Source organism: Armigeres subalbatus, chromosome 2, assembly GCF_024139115.2.
Source record: "Armigeres subalbatus isolate Guangzhou_Male chromosome 2, GZ_Asu_2, whole genome shotgun sequence".
Classification (NCBI taxonomy): domain Eukaryota; kingdom Metazoa; phylum Arthropoda; class Insecta; order Diptera; family Culicidae; genus Armigeres; species Armigeres subalbatus.
The window spans coordinates 420,420,556-420,443,225 of record NC_085140.1 but is presented as its reverse complement, the minus strand read 5'-3'; the positions used below and the strand labels follow the sequence as shown (position 1 = coordinate 420,443,225).

The 22,670-nt window shown below is 39.7% G+C and overlaps 1 protein-coding gene across 1 annotated transcript in view; it reads right to left on the bottom strand.

Moving 5' to 3' along the window:
* The window catches only part of LOC134217739 (putative odorant-binding protein A10), a 120,402-nt gene that overhangs the window by 71,752 nt on the left and 25,980 nt on the right, over nt 1-22,670 (bottom strand). The window lies entirely within an intron of this gene.

Below are 22,670 nucleotides of genomic sequence, written 5' to 3'. Positions count from 1 at the left end.
CCAAGCAACTGCCTGAATTAAATAAAGGAACCATATCATCTTTTATTTTCTGCCGAGCAAATGCATCCTATAAATAAAGGAATCTCATCTTCTCTTGCCTCTAACCGAGCAAACGCTTGACTTGAAAAAAGGAACTATATCATCTTCTACCTTTTGCTTGACCTTCTGCCATCCTTTGAAAAAGGGATCTCATCTTCCCTCGGCCGCCGATGATCTCAAGATCTATGTTATTGTTCGCAGTATTGATGACTGTATTAGATATCAATCGCTGCTTAACTCATTTACCAACTGGTGTGCTGTGAATAAGCTAATTATCAGCATTACAAAATGTCACGTGATGACATTTTTCCACCGCTTCACAAATCCGACAATGTATAACTACCTCATCATGAATACTGTGCTGAACAGAGTGGACCAGGTGACGGATCTTGGTGTTGTTTTGGACCTCAAGCTCTCCTTCAATGCACATTATACCACAATGGTTTCTAACAGCTTGGATTAATCTCAAGAATATCCAAGGATTTCACGGATCCGCACTGTTTTAAAACTCTTTATTGTGTTCTCGTGCGACCAATTCTAGAAACGGCTTCTGATGTTTGGGCGTCGAACGACGTAACGTGGAACTTACAAATTGAGCGGGCTCAGAAAAAGTTCTTACGGATAGCCCTCAAAGATCTACCGTGGCGTGATCCCACAAACCTTCCAGCCAATATCGACAGCTACTAGGCCTCGAAACCCTTGATCAGAGGCGTAAGGTGCAGCAAGCGACATTTGTTGTCAAATTGCTCAACGCTGACGTCAATTGCCCCTGTCTTTTGTCGCAGCTTAACTTTAGGACTTCAGGCAGAATGCTAAGATTCTTTATGAATTGTTTACGCATGTTTACTTCCGTTGAACATATGTTTGACTCGGCATCTCAATTCGCTTACAGAATAAGACTCGGCATCTCAATTCGCTTACAGAATAAGAAAATAGAATATTATGTAATCTTGGCATATTCATTAAGACTTTTTTTGTCAGATGAATTAAATTACAATAAAATTACAAATAAATAAATAAATGATCATTATGCCAAACGGCCATTATGCCAATCAACATTATGTCAAATGACCTTTGCGCCAAACGGCCTTATGTCAAACGACTTTTTACCAAATGACCTATAAAACAATGTGCACGCCTATACTACTGGTTTCACACATGAATTCTCACTAGTTGAGTAACTTACTAAATTAACGTGTAATTCCAGTAGCAGATGTCAAAAATCGGAATAAGAAATACATTTGCATTACGTGGAGATTTAATATGTAAAACACGTTAAATTGTTATGGATATCTTTTCTGCCCATGATTTCATAGTTGACGTATCAACCATTGCACTTTCGCATGTATTTCGAATAATTTAGGGACAAACATCGCAAATTTAAAACATTTCAACCCGTAAACACTTAAATAAGAGTTGGAATAAGCAACGTATCGATGTTGCAGCGGTTGAATATTCCTTATAAACGCGTAATAAGTTAAATTCGCTGAAATTTCAAATGGTTGATACGTCAACTATGAAATCATGGGCAGTTTTGTGAGAAATGTCAAAATGGTTTAACCGTGCCTTTTGTTCATCAACTATTAAATGAAAACAATCCCCAAACAAGAATAAAACACATTCTCGAGTTTGCTGGTTTTTAAATTTATTATTTAATGTTTCGGGGAGATTTAATATTCGATTAGCATGCATGTCATAAAGTGAGTCATTTGTGCTGTTCATATGAACTGTCGTCTAGGTCCTATTGCTGTTGCCAAAGTCTTGCGGCTGGTACATACGAATAGCTGGCCACTCATCTACCTGTAAATTCGATCATGTTACAGAAGACTTAATAAAAATAATAGTTCTTGAGCTTACCTTTATAGTAAAGTAAGTTTGCGTTCTCTCTCTTCTTAGTTGAAACATGTTGAGCTCTGTCGTTGAAAATATGACACAAGGTTTTTCTCACCATACATAACAAAGGAGCTCAGCATGATGAACCTAAAGAAATTGATGTCCAAAACTCGTTATAATGAGTAGGGTTTTCAAGTGGTGTCGATTCTGTATTATTCCCTATGACTTTAACGTGGATTGTTAGTCGAAATGAAAAATAATGAAACACGTTAGATTCACATGAGAAAGTGCATTCAAACTAACGTGGATCATTAGTGAAAAGAGTGGGTAATAAAACACTGAAGATCTAAGTGGCAAGGAACATTGATCAGGCGTGTAGATTATTTTCAGTGTACCACCAATCAAAGGGGTGTAAGTTGCATTTTTCTTAAATTTGAGATGATTATAGCAAAAAAATTTCTTTGGTTTCAGAACTTTGCGGCAATAAACACAGGTTTGGTGTTAGTCGATCAAGACCTTTAGCGTCAATGAAACAATGAGTTAATCCCACAAAAAACTCTAAGGTGCAGCCACATAGTGCAGCCCAATCGGGTTGTACGCAAAGGTGACGTTGAACTATAGTATACGCCTAGGATAGGATGTGACAATAGAATTGCAACTGCCTTGTTGTTTCCTCAGTCGATTGCTTCGACGAGGTGGTGGCCAGTGCTTCCAAATATTTTTCCAAATATAATATATCCTCCGTATAGTATATGTGAAAAAATCATGTTTTCTCATTCTCTTCTTCCATAATTCGTAATAAAGGATGCTACGTACTATCAGAAAAAAAATTTACAGGGAGATGTAAGAGTTTCACAGTGAAATGTGTAAAAGTTGGTCAAAAATGCTTTAAATCGAGTATTTTAAATCAGCATAGCTCTTAAGAATCATGCATACATCATTTGCAGCCTAGCATAAATTAATTTTACTCAAAAAAATGAAAAAACAAACTTTTGAATTTTATCATAACATTCAATTTAATTATCCAGCAACACGGCCAAGGTAACAACAAGCTGCCCTTTTGAAAATGTGATACCGCCGATCGAAGTAATCGATTGTCATTTTCACCCAATCAGCAACCGGTACGATTTTGACAGAAAATCGGTACGATTTTTAATGACTAATTGGCACATCCTATCCTAGGTATACGCGTATACGCAGCTATATGTGATATACAGGTTTTCGACTGGTCCGTTCAATGAGATCAAAGCAAGCGTTTTCCAAGCCCAGGATGAATCTGTTTTCGTTGTTTATACTGTGTTCCGGTGATTGAGTGATCATTATGAACCCTGGTGATGTTTATTATTTTTAAACCAACATTTGAGAAGGATGATGAAAATAAAATTTTCAAATAATTCAGAATTAACAACATTCTCAAGCGATCGCATATCCAAATTATCAATTGATAAAAACTCGTTAGAGAGTAAGAATCATTCGATAATTGTATTTCGATTCGCATTGGTAAATACCACTTTTTGAACTTATTTTCCTACATAACACCAAAACATAATGCCAAACATCCGATCGAACTTCATGTTAGCATTAGCATTAGCATTAGCATTGAGCAATTCGCACAAAATCGTAGGTGGTACAAGCCAAGACTATTGTACGAAAGTAGCATCACTTTCATCCGTTATCTCAGATAATGATTTGGGACTAATCACTACCTCTAAGACGGAAACGATGCACTCTCCAATAGTCGAGATTAGAGATGGCGTAAAATGCCGATTAATCGATTAGTAACTAATCGATTACACTCGATCCTTGTCGATTATTGAATCGATAATCGTTGGATAGTAATCGATTCAAAATTCATCGATTATCACAACGATGAATCGATTAATCGAGGTAATCAATCCAATTGCGACATCCTTATGATGTCGTAAAATCCTGATTAATCGATTAGTAACTAACTCGATTAATTTGCGACATCTCTAGTCGAGTGTTCTGGCCACGTCCTTACGAATGCTGAGGAAGGGAAGGATGGTTAGTTGGACACCTACTTAAGAGAGATGCAGAGAACTCTACGACCTCTCATAGGAGCCACGGGAGGTTTTGTGATTGTGTGGAAGGTTATAACAATAGGAATCGTTTTGGTAGAACGTGAAACACAGAAAGAACTAAGATAGAAATACAAAGTAGGAAATGGACGAGCCTGGAATTGAATCCACGACCTCCTGCTTATAAGGCAGAAGCAGTAGCCACTAAAGCTATGTCCATTTAGAATCCAGAATCATTTATTGTATTGCAGCGGCACAGAAAGTGACCGCTGCAAGAATTCTTTTACAGCGTTTTGTCTACCTAGGCGCCCACTTGCTGTGGTATAAATTTCACGAGGTTTCGTGCAGCGAGTCAAAAATTATTCCAGATGGAAGCCGAAAGGAGAGAAAAAAATCTGCACACCCACGTTGATAATCCTGCTCATCGACGATGGAACCTACGTCAAAATGGATTTCGGACAGCTTCCTAGCCAAAAATTCTACATGGCGACGGCACGAGGAGTAGTTCCTGCGAAGTTTAAGTTTGTTTTTTGGACAAACTTGCAAAAAAACAGATGATTTTGGCAAGTGATATGCAGCTGTGGAGCAAAGACCTAAGTGTTTGTGACGAATAAGACGATGGACTCGAAGCTGTACAAGGAGGAATGTCTCAAAAACCGCGGTCTACTTTCCATAAAGCCCATAAAGGTCCCGTGAAGTTTTGGCCAGATTTGGCGAGTTGTCACTACAGCCGGGAAGTCATCCGCAACTGCCCACAGCTCCGGCCCATCGAGACATTTTGGGCAGTAATGAAGCGGAAGCATAAGAAAAGTGGAAAAACAACTCGGGACGCGACTCAGATGACCAAAATGTGGAACAAATGTGTCAAGGAAGTTGACTCCGGAGGTGTGCAACTTTTGATGAGAGGAATAAAGAAGAAGGTGCGAATTTTCACTAGAAACAAGAAGAAATGATTTGCATCAATGTGTTTTCCTTAAAGTACAGTAAATTACCTTTGTTTTGATGTATTAACCTTATTTGTACGTCAAACCGTTACCGAGATACAGATGATTTTATTATTCCGGATTCTAAATGGACATAGCTTTAGACCACCGAGCTCGTCTACATTCGATCGAACTTCATGTTTGACATTAAATTGGTATTAATTAGGTTTACATTGAAATGATTATCGATTCCAACATTTGAAAAGCTTTCGCCGATGCAACTTACACACTTAAATCATTTCACAGATTTCGGTGAATTTTGCTTCAATTCACCGAAATCTCAATAATAGATTTGTTCGGTAATTATTCAACCAAATTCTCGACGATTTTTCCTTTGTTCAACTGTCAAAACCACCGAAAATCTGTAAAACTATTCACCGAACAGTTCTGCTGTTGAAATTTCGGTGAAATTTCACAGAAATCTGCGATTTATTTTAAGTGTGTATAAAATTACTTACAACTTACAATAATTATCGTATGAGAATTATTCAGTACAACCCTGTCTGATAGTGTACCGCTCACCGACGCAAACTGGAACATGGACTAAGCACCCGCCACTAAATAAGTCAGTCTAAGCCCTCGGTGGCTCAGAAAAGCCCATCGCTAAAGCTGGGCTGTCAACAGCGTTTAGTGGTCATCCTATGGAGGACGTCAGAGTAGACACGATGCAACAACAACTTCACACACGTTCAAACAAAGAAGCAACCGGAGCCTTTTCTTGGGGGCCGAGTCAATGTTCGTCAAACTGCTTGACTGGTGTGTACGTTGCATTGGATGCTTGACTAAACGAGAGGTGGAGTCACTGTTGGTCAAACTGCTTGACCAGTGTGTATGCTCCATTATACCTTCACGTGAGTTGCGTCGAACCTAATGTTTTTACTAAGGTAGTAAGCTCGAGCTCCAGTAGGCGTAGGATTGCCAATCCCGAGATTGCGAGTTCGATTCTTGGTCCGGTATAGGATGTTTTCTGGTGGGAGACATTCTCGACTTCCTGGGCATAGCGCATCCCTCGTAATTGCCAGTGGCACACAGGATATATATTCATGGAATAGTGGGCATAGAAAAGCTTTCAATTAATAACTAAGAAAATTCTAATAGAATACTAAATTGTAAAGCAGGCCAAGTTCCAGCTGGAATTTAGAACCATAGAAGAAGAAGAAGAAGAAGAAGAAGAAGGTGAAGAAATAAATAGCATTACGACTTATTCAGAAGCTTAAAAGTTGAAGGGTTGAAGTGTTACTTTTGTTTTTCCGATGGAAGTGTTACTCAACCATTTTTCCGATGGGTTATTTAAAATTTCATTTTCCACCATAGATAAAAAAAAAACGTGGACGTAAGAAGCAGCTCAGTCAGAGACCACGAACCAAACCGGAGAAGAGGGTATGAAATCTACAAAAAATAACCACATGGTTTCTGGAATCATTATTTTGCAGCACAGCGTTTTGATAATGGCAAAAGCCAATATTTCCTCAGGCGGTCCATCTAGGATATGCATAACTCACCGACATGGAAAAGAATACCGCACCTCAGTCCCATTATCATAAATCTACCGAAAAATCAAATTGAAGCCCATACGTCGGGCTTTTGCTTCCGGAAACATTTACACAGCCATTTATGCACGCCAGCGCAATCATTGCTAAAGGAATAATGGCAGTCCATTTCCCCATAAAGCTTCTGAGAAACGACGACGTAGGAAAATTCACACTATACTGACTGAAATGAAGCTCCGCCGCCCAGTCTGTAAGCGATGACGTGTGTGCACAAACATTGGCTCTGAAAATATTGCTGTCTAGAGTGAATTAAATGGACAAATGGTTGGATGATGCCTAGTCACGTCCTATTTAGTACATATTGGAGCTTCCCACATAGCCATCGTTTGAACGAAAGTCGACGATTCGATTCCCTTCGGGCATTTTCCTTGAACTCGATACAATCCAATGTTGTCACATTTTCTCCGAATCCGGTTGTCTTCGGAAAGATTTCCTAGCGGAATGTTCTACATATGCACTGCTGGGGAAAGTGGCCAAAAACGAACGAAGAGCAAGACAATCCTATGCAAATTATTCGTGAAATCAGCGGCATGGTAATTCGATTGGAATTAAGTCGAGTAATAAGCATTGGGGATAGAAATAAGTATAGAAGAAAACAGTGAACTGTTGAAGGAATCCATTTTGCACCATACTCCTCCACGTTTTCTCCTAGAATTGGCAGGTTTGGTTACACGTTCGACTTCCTTACACCGAGTTGTGCAGGATTTTATCTAATCTGATTCTGCAACAGCGCCAGTCAGTCCGTGAGCCAACGACGGACGACGCGCAAGGATAGATAAAACATATTACGCGAAACGAAAGTGGTGGCGTGTGTTTGCAGGATTGAATTTTTCCGGATGCTTCCGGGCACAGGAGAAAGCAAACAGTCACATTCTCCATGCGAGTTTACGACATTGAAACAGTAATAACATGTCAATGGCGGAGATAGATGTGTGTACGTGTTCCGTCTGATCATTGTTACATTGGATGACATGATCCATTTCGGGAAACTCAATTCCGACCGGTATGTAATGTAGGAGGAAGAAGACTGCTGATTAGGTTTTCCGTTCCGGGTTATGCAATATTTTGGCTGAAGGCAATTTTTCAAATAGACAATTGTGAAACAGCTTTTGTCAGCAAGCTCTTCACCATTGGAGGAGGGAAAACAAGCATCCCATCTTTGTATTTTTTGCCATTTTTGTGGTTATGTACAGATGAAACTTTTGTCCATGGCATTTCAATTTTTTTTCATAAATACAACTTCAAATAGTTTTGAAAAGTTGTTTTTTTGTTTCCACATTAGTGTATTTTCTGTATTAACTTCATCTTCCTTATTTATTCTTTTTTTCTTCTTCTATTTCTTTAATGGCTTAACATTCCACATGCAACTTGGCCTGCTTTACAAGTGTGTTCTATTATTATTTCCACAGTTATTAATTATAAGAATTTCATCGCCTGCCACTGCACACAACTCTTACTAAATATTGCCATAATAAACATCTTTTTATTTTTCACACGAGCTGTTCCGCAACTGTCTCGTTTCAGAAGCTGTCCCGCAACAAAACGTTGTATATAGAAAATGTCCTGCTTGTTGCCTGCATTAACCGCTTAAACATTAATTACATACTTTAATAGTACCTAATTTGCCTGATGATCAGGATGCTGTTTTATGCAAATTACCTTTCCTACCCTGTTTGGACTCTTTCCTCTCGCACCGTTATCTTTACCCAATTCAAGTCGCTTGGCAATGCACATAAAAGTTGTTAACAACCATAGCGAAAGTGAAAAACTTTGATTCTTATAAGCTTTTACTTCGTTGTTTGCTTTGGAACAAGAATGCACAAAGTTTTCCACTTTTCCTCAACCTCTGGCAGTGGCTCCTGAATGCATTAAACCGCACTTGTGGCTGATAGGAAAAAAGATCTTTTTTTAAATTTTGCACTGATTGACTTCGAATTAGTGTTCCATTTTTTGGTAAGTTATGTGTAACAGCAGTTACGCTGTTTGATTGCTATGGTCTCGAGGCGAGTCAAGTACGAGACACTGAAGACGACCTTACTGTTGAGGTCAAAATACGTATCTGTCCAGGTACAATTAAGTGCTGGAATTAAATGGGATTGTACAAACTCGTCTTATGACAAGTGACTGTATACATACAAGATTCTTCAAAGATCATACGAAATTTCAAGATTTTTTTTTAACATTTTTTGGAAATTTGTATTTAATTTCACATTTACACCATTAGAACCTCGATTTCAGTAATTATTATACACGCTACGTTTAGTTTTCTGAATATAATAAAATGGGACCCCGTCAAAGTCACCGTTGTTGATTTTGTGCATTTTTTATATTAGATATTTTTTAAAACTCGATTTTATTGATTTTTGCAGAATTTTGGTGGCGGCCAGGCCTGCTGGAAATCGAAACGAGGAAGGGTCATTCTGCCGAAACTCATTCAACCAAAAGCCATTTGGCCGAATGCCGCTTTGCCGAATTACACGTTTGGTCGAAATTCATCAGACCGAATTTCATCGAACATCGAACTAGCCTTACTTGGCCAATTTCTAGGTGCTCCACGTGTATATATATTGATGAAAAATCATCTAAAGGGTCAGTCTGAGTCAGTCCATCATTCACAGTGCCGTGCGCTGCATGATTCCGCTTGATTGTACAGAAATTTTACTCAAGATTAGTCCAATTTTGTTGATCTTGGCGCGCTCCGAGGAAAGATATTTATCAATAATTTTGAAAACTAAGGTAAAATGGGGTAAAATAGGCCATATCATGTTCCGCGGTGCCGTGCGGTCCATGAAACCACCTTCATTCGATTCTCCTAGAGATTTCACATCAAACTAGCCTTTCTTGGTCTATTTCTAGGTGCTCCGTGTGTAGATATGGAAGTATAATCTTCAAAATGGGAAATTGGGGTAACATGGGCTCGATATCTCCACTATAAGCTTAGTGCGGTGCATGAAACTATATCCATTCGGTTCTTCGGCAATTTTTACTTGAAGAAATGTATTGGTTTTCGAATTCGTTCCACTCCCAACTGAGATACAGAATTCTTTCGCATTTCGGGTGCTTTTTTTCCCACTGTGCAATGGCACAAAGAATCGTTCATGATTTGACGATTTGTAAATCATATATTCTATCATCTATATATATTCTATCATGATTCTCTCGTGTTCTTCTTTATTGAATGCATTAAGATTCTGCTCGAAAAAATGATGCGCGATGCTCTGCCTGCAGAATCGCAAGCGAGTTTGCTTGTGCATGACAGCTCGCATATTGATATATGAATATTATTCTACTAGCACTGCTAACTTCTCACTGTGAAAAGTGAGAATTGAGAAGTGAGTACATAATGATAAGTGCTAAATGAGGGGTGAGATGTGTGACGTCTTTCTTCTCACTTATTATTTCTTAATTTTCACTCATCATTTTTAACTTCTCATTTCTCATTTGGACTCACTTCTCACTTCTCATTCCTCACTTTTCGCAGTTGCCCTTCTGCCAAAATAATTTTTCGGCCAAACGACATTCATGGGCAGATGGCCCTATCTGCCAAACGTTATTTTCCGCCAAGTGACCTATTCTGCCAAATGTCTTCTTTTCCGAATGACGTTTTCGGTCAATTGACTTTAGGCCAGATGGGTTCCGGCCTAATGGCTTGAATGTTTGGTCCATACCAATCCTGGTCAAAGCGCAATTCAACCGTTTTCAAAGTTCTATTCAAAGTAATCCTAGCCTGGATTCGGTAGAAGATCGATGCAACTCTCTAGCGGCAGCCAGTCGGATTCCTTGCAGTAGAGATGTCGCAAATTAATCGAATACTTCGATTAATCGATTAATCGTTGTGATAATCGATTAATTTTGAATCGATTACTTCCCAACGATTAATCGATTCAATAATCGACAAGAATCGAGAGTAATCGATTAGTTACTAATCGATTAATCGAGATTTTACGACATCTCTAGCCGGAAAATCCTGTGTGGACCATATTGTCACGCGCCGAAGCATGCTGGAGCAGGTCAACGAATGCCAAGAGTCCCTGTACTTGTTATTAATTGACTACCCGACTAGAAGGTCATATCAAAATTATATCAAAATATGTTATTATGTTATACTAAATTTTTATAACAAAATGTGTTAGGAACATGGTGCAGGATGTTGTTAAAATATCTAAATTTCTATCAAAAATTACACTACTGGAAACAAAAAACTATCAAATTTTGTTACAATTTTATCATAAAAATAACATATTTTGTTAGAAATTTATAACAGAATAAAATACAAAATATATTGTTTCTGTGCAGTTGGATTTTTTTACAGGTCATGATAGGTCTTCAGATTGTGGTCAACAATCCACAATTTTTGTTTTTGTCAGAGCAAGAATATTTTTCAAGAACATGAAACTAACAACATTACAAATTAGGCAACCTTTTCAAATTATATCAGCGTTGTGGTATCTATATGGCTGGGAGACTTTGCTACATCTTTTTTAATTGCCTGCTGTTGGGTAATTCGGTGTTAAGCATTTTTAAATCATATTATGTTAAATTCTGTTACAACATTTGAAAGATAATGGCTACTAAGAACAAAATTGTATCAAAATAAGTTATAAATATCACAATATAATAATATTGTGTTCAGTTTTTGTTATGCTCTTCTAGTCGGGTACGAAAAAGCTTTCGACCGTTTTAATCACGACAATATGTGGGGCGCTCTGAGACGCAAGGAAGCTCCTGAGAAAATCATCTGCCTCATCAAGGCACAGTACGAGACCCTCTCATGTAGAAAGCTGCACAATAGGGTCTTGTCTGATCCAATCCGAGTCATAGCTGGTGTGAGGCAAGAATGTATTGTATATCCGTTACTATTCCACATCGTAATCGACAAGGTTTTGGTAGGTGCGATGGACCGTGATCCAAACCGCGGGTTGCTATGGAAGCCTATAATCATCGAGCACTTAAACGACTTCGAATTGGCAGATGACGTTGTACTCTTCGCTCAACGGCTCTCTGATATTCAGATTAAGCTCAACGACCTTGCCGAGCGCTCCTCTTCGGCAGGTTTAGTCATCAACGTCTACAAAACCAAATCGTTGGGTAAAACACGGTGACCCCTTCCAGTTTTACAGTTGCCGGGCAGATAAGTGAGCGCACTTTAACGTGAAATCTGTGCTGTTATACGCTAGCGAAACATGGTGTGTATCAGTGGAGAGCACTCAACGGATGGAGGTATTCATTAACATATGCCTGCGGTATATTATTCGGGCCTGGTGGCTTCACAACTGGATCTCAAACATCGAGCTCCATCGTCGTTGTCACCAGAGGCCGATAACAACAGATATTAGGGATCGGAAGTGGGGCTGGGTCGGCCTAACTCTACGCAGGGGCGGACACGAAATCTGTAAATAAGCATTAGACTGGAACCCAGTGGGTCGCCGCAGCATAGACAGACCCCTCTAGAGGCTCATGGCGACGCAGCCTCAATAGAAATTAAAAAAGTCCACCGAAATCTAACCTGGCAACAGGTTAAAGCGATAGCTGGACCTCCTACGACAAGTTTTTCGGAAAGTGTCCGAAAGTTTTTCGGAAAGATCGAACATTTTTTTGGTACCCTGCCGTAGACGATTGGTCGGACCCAGAAATCGTTTAGGAAGGAAGTCGGTGGAAAGCAACCACGTGGAGCCCAGCCGTTGGTGACACGCCAGTTTCTAGTTCTCCCCTGGTCCAGTAAAAGCTGGGACAACAGAGTGGACACCATGTAGCTCCATCCCTGTAAACTCTATCTTTGTACCATCTATGGGTTCCAATGAACCGCCCCGTTTGTACAACTGCATTTTTGAAATAAATAGTGTTTAAGCGTAAATCGTTGCGCTTGCTGCCACTTCTCGAAAGATTTCTTGGGGTTTCGGTAATGGAGATAACCTCTAGTAAATAAACGTCGACTTTATTCCATCCTGGGTAGTCAACAGCCAGATCTAGTTCATCGGCTGGCACTTGTGACTCGAAACTGTCGAAAACGGGCGGATCTATTGTTTTTTTCATCCGCAATCGCATACGTCGAAGCTCCTCAGCTCCTACTCGACAGTGGGTCGCATGCGAATCTGATTTGGTATAGGCTGCCACGGGAGAATAGCAGTTTGTCGGCTTCCGGAGTGGGTAGCGTGCAGATTCAGATAAACGGTTCGGTTGCTGCCACAATCGATTCACTTGTTTCGGAATGGATTTTCTTGAACCTAAGAACTTATCTAAGGATTGACTTTTTACGAATGTTCCGGTTGGCTTGTTGGCCGGGTACTAGTCCAGGAATCAACAAGCGAGCTACCATTGAGCTTCTGCTATGGATAGAGTATTTCTATAAGAGTTCTTACTTCCTAATGGTGGCCGAATAAAAATACAACGCGTGAGAGAAGAGCTTCCGCTTGAATAAGTGAACGTCGTCCTTTGTTAAATCGCAGTTTGAAAGACGGATTTGGGTAATATCAATTTTATACCGGCCTCCATGTATTGGTGGGGTCAGCGTAGGCTGAAAAAGTCGAATCTCGCTTAACTTTTCAAAAGGACCTAAATGTATTTATTTTCATGAATTAATTTGACTATTGCAATCAACAGACCAATTTGCAGTACTCACAATTAATTCATGAAAAATGTTACCTGGGTCATTTGGAAAAGTTAAGCGATAAATACTCGATGTTCCAAGTGCACTCAACCCGTAACACACATTTTTCCAAGTCAATCACACGTGAAATGGGTTGGGACACATTTGGATTAGCTCCATCCTCGTTTCTCGAAACGCGGCGTTTGCTCAACTTGGCAGAATACAAAACGAGCGAAGGCTACGCTCGTCAACGATTTATACGTTCATGATTACATCGTGGGTGCAGATTCGGTAAAGAAGGCCACACTGATACAGCGGGATCTCTTGACCCAAGAAACAGCTGTTGGCAGTGGCAGTGACACGCACAGTGGCGGGCCCTCATACAAATCCCGGGCAAAACCTGAGATTGCGTTCAAAACTTCACCACAGAGTAATTTTGAAATTTTGAATATTTTTTCGAGGTCAAAATGGTTATCCGACATACTTTATGCTTTCCAAGGGTTTTCGCAAGCCCAAGCCCTAGGATCTAGAACAAAGATAGCGTCCTCATTTTAACATTGCACCAGTCAATTTACCGCTTTGGCGCAGCTATGCGCAATTCGAGTTAGGGACAAAAGGTCGAAAGACAAAAGGTCGAAAGGACAAAAGGTCGAAAGACAAAACGTCGAAAGACAAAAGGTCGAAAAGGACAAAAGGTCGAAAGGGACAAAAGGTCGAAAGGACAAAACGTCGAAAGGGACAAAAGGTCGAAAGGACAAAACGTCGAACGGGACAAAAGGTCGAACGAAAAAAATATAAATAAGATCAAACAGGCGAAAGGGACAAAAGGTCGAAATAGACAAGAAACTGAAACGGAGAGAATCAATCTCACACCAGAGTAACATAGTTGTCAAAAAATCTGCCCTTTTATTTTTCACAATTTTTAACAATTGAATAAAATTCATTCAGTGAGTACAACTAATAGATGGATGTTTGAGTTTTCTAAATGTCTCTTCGATTTGTCAAAATGGTGCACGCCGCACATTTTGATGTGTATTACACGCAGGTGAATTTTTAATGCAGGCGTCTTTTTTTATCTCTAACAGAACTATCTAGATATTCATAATATTGTTTCATAGCCATTACTACTTCTTTGAAAATTGCTCATTCTTTAACTTTGATTAATGAGATGAGTGTTATTTCTGCTTGAAGTTAAATGCATTTCAAAAATTCCTTTGAAATACACAAAATCGACCTTTGATCGACCTTTTGTCCCTTTCGACCTTTTTGTCTTTTTCGACCTTTTGTCCCTTTCGACCTTTTGTCCTTTTCGACCTTTTGTCCCTTTCGACCTTTTGTCCCTTTCGACCTTTTGTCCCTTTCGACCTTTTGTCCTTTCGACCTTTTGTCCTTTCGACCTTCTGTCCCTTTCGACGTTTTGTCCTTTCGACCTTCTGTCTTTTCGACCTTTTGTCTTTCGACCTTTTGTCCTTTCGACCTTTTGTCTTTCGACCTTTTGTCATAGATTCGCGCAATTCACCACACTAACCACCGGAAAGTAGACAAAAAATAGATTTTAATACATATTATACATCTTTTCGAATCTTTCCCAAAAAAGTTTAGTCAAATTTCATTTTCCCATACATATTTGTTCGGGAGACACTTTACGGAATAAACAAGCTACAATAAAAAAAAATGAGAACTAGCTCATTCAACATATATGTTAAATTAAAAAAAATATGGGCTTCACGAAAACCACGAAAATAATTTGAGGTTTTGTCCGGCTTTCCGCCACTGTGCAACGTTGGGATAACTAGCTGTCTCAGACATCTGCTTTCTTGAATATCAAGATGTAACGACATGCTTTATCAACCAACCCATGCTGGCTAGAAGAAGACGACTTTAGTATATAAGGATTGAAATTTGTGGAGCTTGAATGGCCTTGAATGTTACAGTTGGGGCTATGGTTTTCACGTTTCACTCACCCAGGAACTTACAAAGGTACACTTGTGGAATCACGTTAAGAATGTTGAGAATCCGGCCAACCTCATCCCACAAGGAGTGATGTCAGAAGTTCTCGTCAATATACAGTATTGGTTTCATGGCCCGTGCTGGTAGTTAATAAATCAGCACTGGAACACCGCTAAGCATATGGAGTACGAGCTAGCATCAAAAGAGCTACCGGAGAAGAAAAAAAACGTTCTGGTTGTAGCGGAGTCCCAGCATCCTTATCAGCTGCTGGATTATTACAGATGCATGTTGGAACCTTTTGCAGATTACCATAAACAGTCTGAGATTTATCTGAAGTTGTCAAGCACCAGGTTCTCTCTCAGTGACCCCGAAACTCACTGTCGTCAACCATACCCGGGCAGAAGCTATGAACAGAATAACGAAACATGATATGGACTTGATTGATATAAGAGATAAAAGAACAGGCCGCAATACCAAAAATTTGCACCGAAATATCATTTAAATATCAAGATATGCTATGGATAAGAACAAACTAATGGCACTTGATATCGATCACTTATTACAAATAACATATCTTGAGATCCTCATGATATTTTTGTGCAAAATATTGATATTGTCGCCTGATCTTTTAGCTCTTATATCAATCATGTCCATATCTCATTTTGCTATCTTATCAACATTTGATATTATTGAGCTATTTTCGTCTACTCGGGTAGACTTGTTCCTACTCATTCGCTGCAGAAACTCCTCCACCCGTTCGTGGGTCAACTGGTGGCCGGCTTAAGGTAGCCGGTGAGTCATATTTAGTTCGGCAGCCCATTATTCTCCCCAGTAACCACTCGTTTACTCGACAAATAGTAGTCGTAAGCCACACACTCCGTTCTGGCCCCCGCATGACGCTCGCTCAAATTCGACAAGCATTCTGATCGTTGCATGCTAAAAGGCATTGTTAACTCATACATTTTGGTCTATCAGAAGCCCGCACATCTCCCGTACCTCGAGGTGGAGCAGAAAAACTACTTAAACACGGTGGTGAGGCTCTGGCTAGAACGCTAGACTAAATTATCAACCAGATTTTGGAAGAGGAAGTTTTTCTGGAGGTTCGGAGTCGTGTGTTTCAGCTGCAAAAAGGGCAATAAGCTGCATTATAGCAACTACCGAGCGATTTCACTTCTGAATGCTGCATACAAGGTACCTTCTCAAAATGAATGTCATCAACTAACTTACTTACTCGATTCTACGGATCCTCCTCGATCAGCCTACACCCAATGGAGTATCTTCCTCCACTAGACTCCATCTTGGGCCAATCGCTTCCATTCGCCCTGAAGTTTAGCGACCTCAGGTCCTCTTCAACTGCAAAAAGCTATCTTGTACACGGCTATCTACGAAGTCTACGGCTTTTTTCGGGTTCTCTACTGAATATTATCTGCAGGCCGTTGCCATTGGTAGCGAAGTGAATGCTTTCTCGCGAACGGTTCTTCTTCTTTGGCTCTACAATCCAATTAGAACTTGGCCTGCTTTTCAATTCAGTATTCGATTGGCATTTCCTCATTCATTAACTGGATGCTTTTCTATACCCGCCATTGAATGAGTAGAGTATGTATCATGAAAGCATTCTAGACCAGCCCGAGAATTGAATTCGCCATCGCTGGATTGGCAATCCTACGCCTTTGTTTACCATGCAAACAGGCGTTAGCGTCTCTGGTAAAAATTTTCACGTCATGCTTTGGGTACTTTCCATAGGCTTTATCAAGACATTCATAAATCGTGCCCTTCCAGTCGCCGGATTTATCATTTGTCGGTGTGTAGATGTTGATTAGGCTGTAAATGAAAGCTGAATTCTCCAGATCTTGCCCATCTCCAGTTCTCCAGATCTAGCCGGGTCGGTTAAAAATGTTTTTTTTTTCTTCTTTTTACGTTTTTCTTGGTTTTCGGAATGCTTTAGTTAGCTTTAGTTGCAGTAGGGGATTCCACCTTAGGTATAGCTGATGCGAAACAGCGTTTTGTTAATCAGCCACTGGGTACCAGACAGACGCTGTATTGGACGCTCCTTCTGATAAAAGATATGTATCTGCCCAATAAAAGGTAATCGTTCGCTTCAACTGAGTAGAGAAGAACGAATACTAGAATGGGGGATGCTGCCCATGTAAATCTTCTCTCATTACATATTGCTATAAGTTATCGAAGATAGTTTCCGGACAACAATGTGATAGCAAGTAGCATTACCCATCAGCCTGCGAATTCCATATCAGAAGGGTGCTGAAAGAACAAATCTCTTATCAAAACATTTCATCGCAATGATGATGGGACAGTTCTTACCGTGTATATTTAGGTACTCGCCATGCAACTCGAGACACTAAATTAAATCCAACCCGGAGTAAACAGTAAACTCCACTCGGCACCCGGTTCAGGGGCCATGGTTCGTTCCACCCACCAGATTGCACCATTCGAATCCGCCTGGCAGCCTCTACCAAAGATAAATAGATAATTTAAATTTCTGTTTGCATAATTTTCCGAGCTTCTCTATCTCGGTGTCCCCTTCGCTGGAGGAGAAGAAACTACGGCACAGCTCTCGATCCAGTAAAGCACTCAAGCGAAACGCATAGGAAAGGAGGAGCAGACTGCAGGCGGATGCTTGGGGCGCTGGCAGGAGGCGGCACTTAAAAGCTCGGCGGGTCTGTTGTAGAGTGATGCGACAACTCAGCATTTAATGATTGCTTGTCTCAGCATTCTCATCTCGTAATTGGGAGCACGTGAATAAGTCTGCCCGAGGTAATCCTAGCGAAATTGAAAATAAGCATAATCCTGGGTTCTGCGTTTCTGAAGGAATTGTGACAAATTTCATTTTCCACGTGAATTGATTCCAATTTGAATCACATACAAACCGCATTGGAAAACATATGAAATGCCATTACTGTGGCGCAGTGTATATCAAGACTCAAATTGTTGTGGCCGAGTTAATCTAGTTTGAAATGAAATCGTTTCCAAAACGACTCATATTTAGCGGTGCTCGACAAATGATTTGAATAGCTCCAAAGCTTTTTTAGCCATCAAGTTATTCGCTTCAACTTTCATACGTCAACAAAACTAGGATGTAGCATTAGACAGAAACAAAAATGGTTCTTAGAGCGTTGTATAAAAGGAAATGATCGAAAACATGCTTATTGTAATTTCAAACAATTAGACTGGTTTTAAAATTCTATGTAAACGTAACTTTAGCATATACTGACAAATTCGCACATTTTATCGTAGTAAAAAACATTGTAAAATCGCAAAAAAAAAAAGTAAAACTGCTACATTTTTCTTAAAGTTCAAGTGGCTATCAGCTATTTATAAGTATTTTAAGTATTTAGAAGCATATAAGGTTTACATTTGTATAACTTGTACTAACCTATACGACGCACCATGCGCCTCCATACTCCTTCAAAAACTATCGCGTTAAAGAACCATCAGATATCGCGAGATGCGTTTGTCGAAATCCAGTTTGGCCCAACGAAGGAAAATTTACTGATATGTAGGTAATATAAAGTTACCACCACACATCATGCTTCAATTATGTATACAAATAACTATATCGCATGTTTAACAAGCGTGCTTAAAAGGCATACCACCTAATCGGTTCGTGTTCCGGTCTGCCCCAGAATGCACGCCGAAGAATCCGACTCAATTGCGTGATGTTGTCTCGCCTCAATCCAAAACACACACACCCCAAAAACCGTTTCAGAGCGGAAACTTCTGCTGCGAAGCAAACCAAAATCTTCTCGCGACAACACCACCGCCACCGTACGCGCTGTGGTCACACGATGACAGACGAGCTATGGTGGAGCGTCACGGTGGTCTGACAGCGTGCAATGAACCGAATCGAACTCAATTACGGTGATAAATTAAATTTGTTCGCACAGAAGGCGCTTTTGAGTTTATATTTCTTTCCTCGTTTGGTTTGCATATTTGTATAGGCACCGAACCACCGCACAAGCTCCCCTCCTGTTTGGAGGGATGCATACTTGCCGCACAGACGGAGTCATGGTACCGAACTTTTTCCGCATTTTCCACCACGAAAAAAAAAACGGATGGCGAAGAAGCAACGTAACTTTGTCTTTGATCGTTTCAAGTTTGTTTTCCAAATGCTAGAGTAAACTTTTTCCCTCCACGGTTTCTTTTGAAATTTGCTGTGCTTCTTTACTGCCACAACGTCAGAGATTGGGAATGATTGAAGGACCGTGTCGTCATCATTTTTACTGGAAATGAATGTCAGGGGACATTTTTTATGACGGTTCATGAATGGTTCTTTCGAGTTTTGATGAAGTGAAGCGAACCTTAAGTTTCCATCAAGGCGACGGCGAGAATGGTTTGAGCAAAAACAACTAAGATTTTCGGTTGTAAAGCGACCATTATTCGATGTAGATATTGTTGTTCCTTTTCTTTATAATATTGAATCATAAAAATCGGCAAAACACAGGAGAAGTTTTCCTGTGAAACAAATACGTATCACTGTAATTAACTGAAATGTTCAAAATTATAGCTATTTGTTGTAATGTTTATTATTATTGCCCTGTAAATCCTTAGCTCTTTCGAATAGAAAAAGCATTATTGTCTTCCGACAGCTGTAATGCCGTTTTAATAACCGTGGAAGTGCTAAAGGAGTACTGTGAAGCGGGCATGTCCCGGACAAGAAAATGAAGAAGAAGAAGAAGTTCTGCTGAAATCCACACTTTGTTCTACTTTAGGCGCGTAATTGTTTAAACCAGCGGTTTTCAACCATTTCTTTAGTGGTACCCCTTCGAACTTTTTCATTCATTGAGGTACCCCCTATATTTTTTTCGTAAATAAAAATAATAAGCGTAACTCTCAAGATATATGCAAAACGGACCTGAAAACGGTATTTATGGTTCTCCAAAAAGTTGTCTGAAATGTTCGTCATTCCGTGGAACTTTTCAATTCAAATTACGTTTATATACCAAGCTTCCCACAATACTTTGAGGACTTTTGGAGCTTTTCGAGCTTCTCAAAAGGAGGCTTCTGAGCAAGTTGAAAGGACGCTTCTCACCCCCTTTAAAGGAGGGTTCAAGCTTCCAGAAAAGAGGCTTCCGAGCCTCTTAAAAGGAGGTTTCCGAGCTTCTTGGAACAAGGCTTCTAAGCCTTTTGAAAGAAGGTTTCCGAACTTCTTGAAAGGAAACTTCCCAGCCCCTTGAAATAGGAATTCATAGCCTCTTGAAAGGAGGCTTCCGAGCTGCTTGAAACAAGGCTTCTGAACCTCTTCAAAGAAGGTTTCCGAGCCACTCGAAAGAAGCTCTCCGAGCTCTTTTGAAAAGAGACTTCCGAGCCTCTTATGCATCCTTCCGAGCCATCAAAAGGAGGCATCTGAGCATCTTTAAAAGATGCTTCAAAGTCTCTTGAGGGGATACCCCCAAGTCTCTTGAAGGAGGCTTCCAAGCTTCTTTAAAGTAGGCTTCCGAGCTTTACGAGAGAAGGCTTTCGAGCCTCTTGAAAGGAGACTTCCAAGTCTCCTGCAAGTAGGCTTGCGAGCCTTTTGAGAGTGAGTTTACGAGCCTGTTGAAAGGCGGCTTCCAAGCCTCTTAAAAGAAGAATTCTAAGCCTCTTAAAAGGAGGCTTCTGAGCATTTTTAAAGTAGGCACTCAAGTCCAAGCCTCTTTAAAGTAGGCTTCCTAGGTTTCCGAGCCTCTTAAAAGGATGCTTCCGAGCTTTTTTTTAAGTTTTTGAGCTTTCCAGAAAAAAACCTTCATGTTTCTCAAATAGAAGCTTTCGTCTTTGGATTCTTGATTTTAGTTCGGAAATATATTCTTTACATATTATTCAACATTTTGTCTTGATAAGGTGCTTTGAAGATTTTTAAAATTTGTTTATTTGACGTTTTGTGCCTTTGATCTTTTGTGCCACTGTGCCGCTTGGAAAAAGCAGGATTCAAAAGTCATTGGTTTACTGAACGTCGTGCATATTATCTACAATACAAAGTCTTAGAATCAAAAATCATCAGAACTTTATCAAAAAGTTTTATTGAAATTCTTACACATTCGCCATTACACATTTTGGTCCAAGGTACCCCCTAGGGCCAGCGTACATGTACCCCAGATTGAGAACCGCTGGTTTAGACTAAGAAAATAGTTCCAATACTGCTGTATTCGAATCGATTGGCGCCCCCTACTATCTTGCAGATGTTCAAAACAAAAAGCGCGTTAAAATCAGTGAGATTTAGAATCAATGTATTACGTGGGAATCCGTTGAAATTTTTACAAATTTTTTAATTCAATAAATCTACGCAAATAAAAATAATATGAACTAGTCTAGTAGCGGATTCTCGACAAAACATTTCGAACTTCCTTTTTGTAAATTCACGACCTAGTGGATCTAGTTAAGCCAATAAAATATGTGCTGGTCGGAGCTTGAAGCTATATTGGACCTAGATAAATAAAAAACCCTTTTGGAGTGGATTGGATTACCTTCAGAAACTCCATAATTTTTTAAATGATTGCAAAGATGGTCATTTTGCTATTCATTGTGGGTGCCAATGATAGAAAGCTGTGGTAACGTTCTAATATGTGGTCATATTCGAAATGCTTTCGGATTACTGACCCTTCGGGGTAATGGATTTCGGGATACTGACTGGCATTCGGGCTGTGGGTGGAACCATTTTTTGAAGCCTCTAACCAAGGATGTTAACGATCATTCAGTAATTTGCGTTCGATCATTTAGTAGTTTGTCAATTCCACATTCACAACACATTCCAGAAGCTGAATTTCAAAATGTGTGGTATGGTGGACTTCTAGTGCGAAGGTTTTTCTACAACTTTGCCTAATGGTTCGTTATTAGAATTCAACTAATAACGGAGGTAGAGCGCTAGTTGCAGTATCTCAAACTAAATGATTGGAATTTTGTTATCATTTAGTCTAAGTTACTGAAACTATAGCTATAACTCCGTTACTAGTGGAATTCAAACAACGAACGATTAGGCCGAGTTGTAGAAAAACCTTCGCACTAGAAGTCCACCATACAACACATTTTGAAATTCAGCTTCTGGAATGTGTTATTGACAAACTACTAAATGATCGAACGCAAATTACTGAATGATCGTTAACATCATTGCCTCTAACTATTTTAAAAAACAAAAACAAAACCAGAAAAAAGTGCTGCACGTGTGAACCGGCCGGAAAAATTCACCCAATGTTCTTCAAAGTCGTACAAATGTTAGGCCAATCTTGAAAAACAACACTTTTTAGATTTTTGTTTAACATTTTAAAAAAACTTAGAGGCGTCAAAAAATAGGTTCTTTGGGAAAGTTGACCTCAAATAAAATAAAGAATCGACTGAGCATATAAAAATTTTAACGGGAAAGGTTAACCCTTGTGTGGCCGCCTGGGTACCCGGATACCTTTTTGGAATTCAATTCGCGATATCTAAATGAATTTTCATAGTAGGAGGTTGAAACTCTGTCACATCCACAATAATGACAGCAAAAATCGATTGTACGGGTTAACTGAAATTTTGATTCAGGAGGGGTGGAGGGAGGGGTTCCGACATTTTTTTTTACCCTTTAAATGGCCGGCAGGGTACCCGGGTACCCACGAAACTAAAAAGCTTATATCTCAGGCAATTTTTAACCGTTTTTAACCGTTTTGGGCTCATTCGATTCAGAATTTAGTTTAGAATTGGACTGGTACGGTCCCTCGGATTA